Source organism: Euprymna scolopes, chromosome 38, assembly GCF_053919585.1.
Source record: "Euprymna scolopes isolate OS-2025 chromosome 38, ASM5391958v1, whole genome shotgun sequence".
In the NCBI taxonomy this organism is placed as follows: Eukaryota; Metazoa; Mollusca; class Cephalopoda; order Sepiida; family Sepiolidae; genus Euprymna; species Euprymna scolopes.
Genome location: NC_136519.1, coordinates 4489682 through 4501722, shown reverse-complemented (window position 1 = coordinate 4501722; position 12041 = coordinate 4489682). Strand labels below are relative to the sequence as shown.

Genomic DNA, 12041 nt, shown 5'->3' with positions numbered 1-12041 from the left:
GTATGTATCAGCGTTTCTGCCTTTTGGTTATGTTTTATTTTATATATTTTATAGTTTTGAACCCGTGCGCCCCCTTTAGAAACAAGGCCGATAGCCATTAGTCGCGTGCTCTCGTGTAATGAATGATTGCGTGAATGTAAGATTGGCATGAAATTCTTAAAGATAAACTAAAATGACCGAAAAATGGGCTGAAATGACTTAAATAAATAAATAAAAAGTAAATGATTTAGAATGACTTTAATGAACTTCAGGATAAATTGAATGACCTTAAGAATGATTTGAATGCTTAAAAAATAACTGGAATCCTTCAAACACTTGGCTTTGAGACCCAACTGGTTGTAAAGTGGGTGATCATTTTACATTAAATTAATACAGAAAAGTGATCCCCCACTTTATATCACAAAGTGACAAACTCAAGTACAGCATGTAGTAAGAACAGATACTACGCAAAGCTGTATTTATTTGCTCCCCCACCGAGCAAATTCGGCACAAGGCCGATTTTTAATGTGAGGAGTGAAGGGGGAATGAGGATCAACTCCCCGGGGAGTAGTGGAGCTGGATAGTGACAATTGCATGAAGGGTTTCCCCTACATTGACCAAGGTCTTATATGTGGGATTGCCCCCACATATGGTCTCTACTTGCAGTATCTGCCGGAACAGATACTACACTTTAAAACCGGCCAAAAGGCAAAGAAAAGGGTATTTATTTGCTCTCCCACCGAGCAAATTAGGCACAAGGCCGATTTTGGATGTGAAGAGTGCAGGGGACATGGGGACCAACTCCCCGGGGAGTAGGGGAGCTGGATAGTGACAATTGGTATGAAGGGTTGCCCCTACATTGACCAAGGTCTTATATGTGGGGTTGGTATTTATTTGCTGCCCCACCGAGCAAATTAGGCAGAAGGCCGATTTTTAATGTGAGGATTGAAGGGGAAATGGGGACCAACTCCCCATGGAGTAGGGGAGCTGGATAGTGACAATTGGTATGAAGTTTGCCCCTACATTGACCAAGGTTTTATATGTGGGGTTGGTATTTATTTGCTCTTTGCTTGCAGTATCGGTCGGAACAGATACTACACTTTGATCTTGGCCAAAAGGCCAAGAAAAGTTGTATTTATTTGCTCCCCCACCGAGAAAATAAGGCACAAGACCGATTTTTAATGTGAGGAGTGAAGGGAGGGGGAAGGGAAAAAGGGGACCAGCTCCCGAGAGGTGGGAAATGGGAGCTGGTTAAAGGTCAGGCATGTGGGGTTGCCCCCCACATCTGGTCTTTGCTAGTCATAGCTAGTCATAGCTTGCAGTATCTGCCGGAACAGATACTACACTTTGATCTTGGCCAAAAGGCCACGAAAAATTGTATTTATTTGCTCCCCTACCGAGCAAATTAGGCACAAGACCGATTTTTAATGTGAGGAGTGAAGGGGAAATGGGGACCAACTCCCCGGGGAGTAGCGGAGCTGGATAGTGACAATTGTATGAAGGGTTTCCCCTACATTGACCAAGGTCTTATAAGTGGGATTGCTCCCACATATGGTCTTTATTTGCAGTATCTGTTGTGGCAGATACTACACTGTGATCTTTATATATAATTTATTTCGTGAAAATGAAAATTACAATCAAAATAATTCAATGTAAAATTAAAATAAATTAAAAGCAAAATGCAAATTTACAAAACAAATTTAGGCACAACGCCCTTTAAGATCTGGATGGGGGAGTGTTGCAGGGTCTTTGTTACTACAGTGAAAATGGAGTCTTCGGCGACTTTACTCTTGACTGGCAACATTTACCACAATACCTCATTCACTCTGTGGACTCTAAACTAACTAATGAAAACCTCAGCGTTTTTGCAAAAAAGGATATATTTACAATTACTTTGTGTGTGTGTGCAATTTTTTTTTTTTTAGTAATTAAAATGTGTGTGTGTGTGAAAAAAGTTCAATTCATTGGCAAATAAAAAGTTCTTGAATTTTGTAAGAAAAACAGTTCGTGTTGGGGAGTGGGGAATCTAGAAAAATATGCAAAAAATAAAATTGCCTAGTGCATTATTAGTAAGGTCTCTCCGTGAGCTTATCTAGAAAGTTAGATCACCTACTGTTTTCCGGGGCACCGAAAACAAGTGGGAAGGTCCCTAGTGGGGATTGGGAACGATTCTTATCGGTTGTAGGGAGGAAAAATAAATATATGTCAAAAACAAAAAAAGGGGGAGATGGGGGGGGGGGGTAGGCGGCGACCATCGAGTAGGGGTTGACTAGGGGGTGATAAAACAAAAAGATAGGGGGGTAGTTGTAGGGTAGCCTCGGAAGGTTCTCTAGTGCCAAAAAACAAACAATTGGGGGACAGAATCTCATACCACCAGTCAAGAGTCTCTTTACTTTTTATTTGTCTAACTTAGCTGGGTGGGCTCCGTAGGACCCAGTTCCACATGTGCCATGCTTATGGTGGTAACACGAATTCAAACTTGGCGTCTCGTCGGATGCACAAGCTAGCATCATGCACCCACCTCTTGTCAACGGCCACTCGAGGCAACCTCTTCCAATCGCATCTGATCTTTACTTTAAGCAGATGTTTAAAGTAGACAATCAGATCCCGATCCGGAACAGATATCCCTTCGCGGACTCGCTTGAGGCGTGTGATCCATATGACCATCCTCGCTACTGCTAGTATCGCTAGAAAAACCATTCTTTTCTCCCTAGGCAGCGGCGGATCAATCTTCTCCACAAAATAGGATTCGTCGAGTTCAAGCCAGCGCTTGGCATCGATGCGAGCCATTACCTCATTATGTACCCTAGGAGGGTCTTGAGCCTGCTGCCGTGGAAACTGTGATCTTGGCCAAAATGTCAAGAAAAGCTTAAAAAGCTAAGAACAGCATCTATTAAATACAGACCTTTATCTTAATAAAAATAGCCAAGCACAAAAATGTTACGGACAGACCGACAGACCGACAGACAGACGGACTGACGGAGTGACTTATAGAGTCGCTTGCACGCAATAAGTAACAACATTCATATATAGATATATAGATATGGTAATATATAATAACAATTTTGGATCAGCAGTGTATTATCTATTGTTTATAATTCGTAGTTCCTATATCGTATTAAATTCTATACTAGGCTTACTTAGTAATTGGTTATTTCCAACAAAGCTTCTTTCAGTCCTCTTACTCTCCACCGCTCCCCTCTGGCTATAATTTTACTTTGTCCCATAATGGTAGATGGTTTCCTTTTTCCTCCAGATATGGTCAGCTATACCTGCTTTTTAACCTCTCCATATACTACGGCTTTTCGATGTTCTCCTAACCGTCTTTTTAGTTGAAGATATGTCTCAACTTTGTATAGTTTTTCAAATTTATTTGGGATTTCGTATACACAGTTCTTAGTCGTTATCTTGTCTATAGGGGGATTGACTCTCAAAAGCTGTTTCCGGAGAGTTGAATAATTTCTAAATACTGTCCTGATGTCATATGGATTACATATTCGTTGAATTTTTTCAGACAAGTCCTTTTTTTACATGGGTATCACCACTTATCAAGGCCCGGAAGCCACTTGGGGATAAAGGTTATTTTGTGTACAATAATCAATGGGATAATATCGTAGTAATAGTTGGTATTGGAGATTTGATAAAGTGTCTTACTTAAAGGAGCGATTAATCAGGAATTTGTTTATGTTGCACTTGAAGACGTCTAAGTTGTAGTCAGGTGAGAAACAGGCAAGCGAAAGAAAATTCCACAGGCGTGCACTTCTGAGAAAAAAGCTATGTTCATGGAAACTACGTTTTGATTTAGGCACAGATAAAGAGTGGGGAAATTACTGACAGTGGTTTTAGCTAAACGGGTGTTTATCATAAAGTATTGGCGAGGGGGGACCAGAGATTGGAGCTCGGACGAGCACTTGCGATGGAAATAACGATAAAACAAAGACAGGCTCGCAACGTCTCTACTGTGGGAGAGAGGTTGCAGGGAAGAGAAGAGAGCATTCCCCACTAAGCCATGAAGTCTATTTTGTACTTTGTCAAGGCAGGATAGCCTGTTTTTTGACGCTCCAGCCCAGATGTGGCAGCAGTACTCCATCTTTGGACGTACTTGGCTTTTATAGAGATAGAGAATTGCATTAGTAGTGAGATATTTTCTGGAGCGGTAGAAGGATCCCACCATTTTCCCAGCGGCCCGGGCAACAGACGTGTTCCATTTCAGATCAGGAGTAAATGGCAAATCCAGGAGCATGCCAAAACATGAAGCCTTCCCAAGACGAGAGCCATCCAATTCAATTGATGCTAGATGAGGAACAGAGCGTTGATGATGTAAAATTAGGAGCTTGGTTTTAGATGCATTAAAAGTAACCAGCCATCTCTTTCCCCACTGAACCACGCACTCAAGATCAGAGGAGAGGGAATCAGAGAGAACTTTGTCATTTACAGCCTTTGATGTGCTGCCGTAGATGGTCGTGTTATCAGCATAGATGTCAACGAATGAATTAAGTATTTGTTTTGGGATATCATTGATGTAGATCAGGAAGAGAGTTGACCCCAAGATGGACCCCTGGGGGACTCCAGCATTAATACTGTGGGCCTCTGATTTCTGCCCATCAACCACTACTCTTATGAACCTATCGGAGAGAAATTATTAAATGATTGAGAAAACATTTCCAGTTATGCCGTAGCTAGAAATCTTGTGAAGTAGGCCCCTATGCCAAACCTTATTGAAGGCCTTTGATATGTCAAGAGCAATTGCCCTGGAAAGGAAGCCTTTGTCAAGAAATTCACTAATCCTATGGGATATAGCTGTTAGCACGTCAGCTGTAGATCTAGCAGAACGGAAACCATATTGCATGTCACTAAGGAGATTATTTCTGCTGAGGTGGTTGACTATTTCTTTATTTAATATGGATTCCAGTAACTTAGTCATGACACACAAGAGACTTATTGGTCTGTACTGAGAGGGAGATGACTTATCACCTGAGTTCTTAAATACAGGGCATACTGACGAGGCTTTCTAGGGTGTTGAAAAGCACTTCTGCTTAAGGCAACGCTTAAACAGTTTTGTAAGTATGGGGGCAAGTCTGGTTGAAGCTTATTAAACACTGTAATTGGAATGCCATCAGGGCCAGTTGCTTTAACTATGGTGAGTTTCTGAGTGGTGTCTGTTTGTGTCTGGTCCAGATTTATTGAAGCTGATATCATGCTTTCTGGATAGTAATTTCTCCTCTTGATATGCACTGCTGTTTCTACATATTGCTTTTTCACGGTGTTGTAGGCAACGGATGAGTCGTTTCTTCAAATTATATGGATAGTGGGAGTTGAAGTTTAGGTACTGTCCAGTGAAAGTTGAGTGTGAATGTGTCATCTGCATATCGCAATCACATTGTTGGCTTTACTTGGGTTGATCCTAATGCCATTTCCTCAAAGTATTCCATGTATTGCCCAGTACTGGAGACATATCATATCATATCATATCACGAGACCTTCATCCTGCCAATATATATCAGATCCAACCATGAAGTATGTAGTTTCTACACAGAAGGTCAACATTATTATATTTTCAATTGGGATGCAAGTGCGTTCTTTCAGTGAGGCATCCGATGTCAGTTTATCCCGTATTACTGTCAGAGTCTCACCAGTGGTTACTTTCGTGAACAGATTCATTACATCTAGACTCACCATCTGGTTGGAATGAATTGAAGCATTGTTTATTATTTCCACAAAGTGAGCTGAATTCTTGATCTATGATAGAGATTTACCGAGGATTGGGGTGATTATATCTACCAGAAATCGGCTCCATGGATTGTATACTGAACCTCGGGCACTGACAATAGGCCTTAATGGAATACCGTCCTTGTGGATCTTAGGGAGGCCGTATAGGTGTGGTAGCTTGCTGTAATGCTGTGCTAGCTGTCTGTATTTTGCAAATGGTATTATGTCCTTATTCTTACTGAGGATCTGTGACAGCTTCCTTTCCGTTTTCAAGTCACAGATTTCTTGGAATATTCTTCCTTATGCATTACCTTTATCTGTTGGTGATATTATTATATCACTGACACAGCGCAAGGATTTGATAGCCAATACTTCTTTCTTTTGAGAGGTTCGATTTTGGAAGTTTTGAATTCTCGGCTGCTTGTCTCACTTTCTATCTTAGTTCATCTCTTTGTGCTTGGTGTTTATTCAAGGTTATTGGAGTTATCATATCTAAGTATAGAATTCGCTTGATAGTTGTGGGGAAGTTGAGGCTTAGTTTAGCATTGATTCCTCAGAGGGAGTTAGTTTACGTTTACTTTGTTGACTGGTGGACCTGAAGTCTTACGTCCTTAGCTTTTAGATTTTCCAATTTCTTTATTTGGCGAGATATAACCACCTTAAATTCTTTCTTATAGAATATGTCCTGATATTCCTGGATGCGGGGTTTGTCATCAGTCCGAGATATACTCTCCAGCAATGGGGTAAGGTCATTTGAAATTTTGATCTGTAATTTATGTTTCTTCCACCGACTTTTGTAGATTCTGTCTCGGACGAGTTCATGCCCGACTCGTTTTGCAATCTTTTGTGTCCGTCTGGGACGGCTGACTAGAAGTTTCAACGTTAAGCCTGGTGGTACTAGCTTAGGGCCACGGCATCGGCATAGGAATGTGAGGTGGTTAATCATCCTTGCCAGTTTTTGGTAAAGTTTTTCAATATGTTTCAATTTTTGTATTATTTTGGGTTTGTACCGAATTGATATGACGTTTCTGATTTTTTTTAGATGAGTATTGGTTATTTGTATTATTATTCATCGGACTACTGTTTTCATCTTGAGTGTGATTTTCACAATATTTTGGTCAATATAACCTCAGACCTTCTTCGTGAATATTCCACATGACTTTTTTAAGATCGTGTCATACTGGCTTAATAGTTACAGTACTTGATTAACTGTCTATAGATTTAAGCAGTGAACTGTTTAAAAAATAATGCTTGCATGCACATCTTTTAGTTTCTGTATGTATTAATATATAATATTTATGCGTATTTTACGACCGAAAAACGCCGGGAGTCCTACTAGTATTACATACGAGGGGCGTGCAATAAGTAATGCCCCTGACTCACTTCCATTTGTCTGATCTAGCTGAAATTTTGCATGTGCAATGATTTATATCTCTACGGGTTATGTGGTAAATTACAGCTCTGAATTAATAGTGGTTTCTATTTTACAGGTGTTTGAACTGAGTCAGGTGTGAAATGGAGCTTGTTGAATGTCGAGCAGTGATCCGGTTTTTGTATTTGAAAGGACGCACACCACAGGAGACTTTTGATGAAATGAAAGAAACTTATGGTGATAATGTCCCATCATATGATCTTGTAAAACGCTAGCATCGTGAATTCAAACATGGCCGGAAGTCTGTGGAAACAGCTCCCAGGCCTGGTCGCCCACTCCTGCCATTGATGAGGCATCTGTCCGTCAAGTTGAGGCTGCCATTTTGGAAGATCGGCGCATTACTATTCGCCAAATAGCACAAGATGTCAAGATTAGTAAGGGTCTGTGGAAACTATCATTCATGACCATTTGCATATGCGTAAGGTGTCTGACAGATGGATTTCCAGGTTGCTCACACCATTCCAGAAGCGAGAACGCCTCGAGTGCTCGAGGATGGATTTGGAGATGTGCCAAGAAGATGAGTCAAAGTTTTTCAAAAGACTGATTACACAGGATGAAACTTGGGTCCATCGCTATGATCCAGAGACTAAAGCCCAGTCAATGCAGTGGAAGCAGTTGGACTCACCACCTCCAAAGAAGGCAAGGATACAGCCCTCCGCTGGCAAGTTCATGCTCACAGTCTCCTGGGACCAGGACAGAGTAGTGATGACAGATTTCCTGGCAAAGGGTACCACAATTACAGGATCCTATTATGCTTCACTTTTGAAGAAATTAAGGGAAGCTATCAAAATCAAGAGGCGGGGCAAGATCAGCAAAGGTACCCCCTCCTGCAGGACAACGCTCCGGTTCACAACTCGCATGTCGCCAAATCAGAAGCATGGGCGTGTGGTTATGAAATCCTGTCGCATCCTCCCTACTCTCAATGCAGTGGAAGCACTTGGACTCACCACCTCTTATTGCACGCGCCTAATATAAACATGTGTTTTATTTTTTTATCAATAATGTATAAATGCTGCGTAAGGCGCACAAAAGAAAAAATGACTTTATATCGAAGCGAATGAATGATATAAAATTACCGGATGAATGATTCTTGATGTTTTCGTATTAGACTAAATTGGTTTGATGCCATTAGCGTTTCTATGCGAAAGCAGATGCTGATTTATTGCCCGCTTTCTCAGTGCGATTCCAATAAAGTACATAATGTAATTATAGTGACGAACAAAGAACGCCGGTAAAAGGCCAGAAAATCGAAGGTGGATAAAGAGTGTTTTTGTTGTTGCCAGACAGAAGTGAATACCGAAAAGTTGAATGTCTTAAAATTGGATATGTGACTGGGTATAGACTAAATATTCGAGCCTGGTTTGTTTATTTATATATTTATTCACTTACAACTTTAAAAAGATATGCCACTCAGGTTTTGTTGTTCGTATTTTCCAAAAAAAGCATTGCAAGAAAAAAGTTGGAGTTAGTATCGCCACAAAAAAGTATCTGCTTGGCTAAAAATTCAAAAGCGGATCAAAAGTTTTTTTTTATTATTGTTAAACAGAAATGAATGCAGACGTACATAGTCTAAACAACCCGGATAAATAGCAAAATCCCAACCCTTTATTGTTAAGGCCCCTAGATAACAGAAAGTTTTCCACTCTAATAGTATCTTACCTCGGATTGCCAGACTTCGGAATCCCCTTCCCGTTTTCTGCTTTTTAGAAGTTTAAATTAAATGCGAATATACATCTTGCTACTGAACCCTACCTTGGATACAGTGTCATTAATTTATTCAATTAAGAGGTTAAAAGGATATGTTATTCGGTTTTCGTTGTTGCATTTTCGTGATTACCAAGGACAAGGAAAATATTAGAGTAATTATCTCTACAAAAATGTCTGGCTGATATTTAACTGATTGCGATAGATTTTTTTTCTTCTAAAATATTATTTTCTGATATGTCATGCGTGGTTTTATTGATTAAACAAGATGTCTGCTCTTTCTGCGCAACGATTTCTAAAAACATTAGAATAGGCATTACTAATTCAGATATAACATCATGGAAATAAAAAAATATTAAGAAAAACAGACGTAGAGAGTGTATATGGTTTAATTCGCCTTACAGCGCGCAAATCCAAACAGCTTGCTAAGGGAATTCTACCAGATTCTTGATAGAAACGTCTCTAAAGGTGGTTACTTCAGTAAGCTCATAAACAAAAATACAGTAAAATTATCATTCCCAATATTTGTTCAAGCGGAAGCTTCAGGTTCCAATAATACAAAAATAGATGAGGCGATTACGGAAAATGAACAAAGTAACAGTAATTAAACCCTCTGTGACTATAGAAACAAAAATATATCGGACACGCAAAAATATGTAAACAGACATATATTGCTCTTTCCTGCAAACACTGTATTGGTTTGAGAATGTAAATATACACAAAATCCATACATGCCACTAGACCTACCCAAAATAACGGCCATGAGAAATTAAAAAAAATTACGGTTTCCAATATTTAATTTTCGATTGTTAAGCGATTATTGACCCTTCCGGGATGCTACATTTGTTTTTTTATTTTATTGAATTTACTATTCCTGAGAACGAGTTGATTTTATATTTTACAGTGATTACCTAGGCTTCAAATCTGTTTTTCATCATGTTCACATTTTCTTTATAAAACCAAATAAACGCTTACAAATAAGTTCAAACTCTAAAATATTATGTAGATGTGTTTTAAAGTAAACACTTATTTGATATATATTTGTTTTTATTTTTTACCAATTTTACTTTCTGTGGAGTATTTACAATTTTTTGGGGCAGATTATCGAGACGCAACAGACATTAACTTTGTTTTGGTTTGGTATTTTCTTATACATAAATGTTATTATGATGGAATTATTTTCGATTGGCCTTCTTCAACATTTTAGAATAGAGTTGGCCTTAGTTTTTTTTCTTTAACAATAACAATATATATTTTTTTAAAAGAATTATTGCGGTATTATTTAGAAAACTTATTTTTCACATGCAGAAGATAGGGTGTTTTTATTTGTTCTAGGTTAAAAAAAGATGATGTAACCCACACCCACAGAAATGCAGCGTCCTGAAACTAGGGAGCAGGAGATCAGAGGCTAAATACACATTGAAAGACAACTCGCTTGGAGTGAGAACACTGGAAGCGCATGATCATGATAAAGACCTAGACGTCTACATCGACAACAACCTGAGTACCAAGGAATATGTAGTTAAATCCATCGCAAAAGCAAATAAAGTTGTCGGGATCATTCGAGGCATCTTTGACTTCCTCTCGAATACAGTCTTTGTGCAACTCTACAAGAGCCTTGTGCATCCTATCTTGGAGTATTGTCACTCTGTCTGGCAGCCACACCATACGACCTTATGCAGTGATCTGGAAGACATACAGCGCCGAGCAACCAAGCTGCTGGCATCACTGAATGACAAGCCATATTCGGAAAGATTGAGAACCCTGAGACTGCCCACTCTTGAGCATCGGAGAAATCGTGGTGACATGATCGATCTCTACAAGTACATCCATGGGATCTATGATACAAGAAAGCCGTCTTTTCAGATCGCCAAAAACAGCACAACCAGGGGAAACAGCCTCAAAATCGTAAAAAAACACTGTAGGCTAGATATCCGCAAAGCGACCTTCTCACAGAGGGTTGTCAACACATGGAATGATCTCCCAGATGCAGTTGTACAAGCACAAACGGTAAATGCATTCAAAAGCAGCCTTAAGCCTATTGGAGATTGCTGCCGAGTTTATATTGTCCATCCTTCTAAATGGAAGTGCAAATTCCTGGGTTTCTGTGCCACGCATGCCACAAAGTTGTCTAGGAAATTTTTCCCTTGGAACGATGAACAGGTCCAAAACCTGGACCTCAAACATCTAAATGTCAAAGTCAAAGTCCAAGTCAAAGTAAAACTGAAATTTAATTTAAGATTTGAAAAGAAGAGGAAGACTTGAACAACACTTGGAAAAAGCCAGGACTACTACCACTGATTTCGATCACCTTAAAGATTTATATACAGTGAGATTCCCTAACTTTGAAAACTTCTGTTTTTACTTTCTTTTCCAATGGACCATTTTTCGTAACTTTTAAAATTCCTACTGATTTACGCATTTCCTTAATTACCTTTTTTTTTTAGAATCAAACAGTACCTGCATGTTATCGCCCAAAACCAGCACTAATCGCCAGTGGTAGTCAGATTATTTAATTTCGGCCACAGCCGCCAGTGTCCGCAATTTTTAAGGAAAGACAGTGGCCACCAACAACAATCGTAGTTTAATTTTTTTACGAGGGGGGGGGGTAATGCTGCCACCGGGCAACGCCGGTTACCGAGTCCTGCTAGTATATTTCATAAAGTATAAATAAAACATCCCAATATGGTCGCAGAACACCTCGTAAATATTATAACATAATAGTTACTGTGACTAAAATAAATCCAGCGTGATCAATGACAAAGAAACTGACTTCATCTATACACAAATATACTTGTGCATATAAAATAACATGATGCGCCGTATTTGGAGTTTTTTTTTATTTTCTTAGAGAAAAATTAATTTGATGCTGTTCCCATTTTTCAGCCAAGGCAGATGCCGATTAATTGCCTGATTTCTCTTTATGGTAAAACTGTCTGATTCCAAGAACATTAATTGAAGAGTGTAATTTTAGTGATGGATAGAAAAAAATGCCGCTAAAATGGTCAAAGAATCGAAAGCAGATCTAGAGTTATTATTTCTTTTGCCAGACATGAAAGTAGAACATAGAAGTTATTACCATTGGATATTTATGTGGAAAGAACGAAATTATTCTAACAGTATTTGTATTTCTGATTTAATTAAGCAATATATATGATATTCGCTTTGTTAAGAGGTTTATTCTCAGATATCAATGAATATAAGATCTCAGATTAAA

General features: G+C 39.2%; 2 pseudogenes; both read right to left on the bottom strand.

The window, feature by feature from the left end:
- Window positions 1–935: 935 nt before the first annotated feature.
- LOC145263467 (U2 spliceosomal RNA) lies at window positions 936–1110 on the bottom strand (annotated as a pseudogene).
- An 81-nt stretch (window positions 1111–1191) lies between these two features.
- Window positions 1192–1356, bottom strand: LOC145263483 (U2 spliceosomal RNA; annotated as a pseudogene).
- Window positions 1357–12041: the final 10685 nt, after the last annotated feature.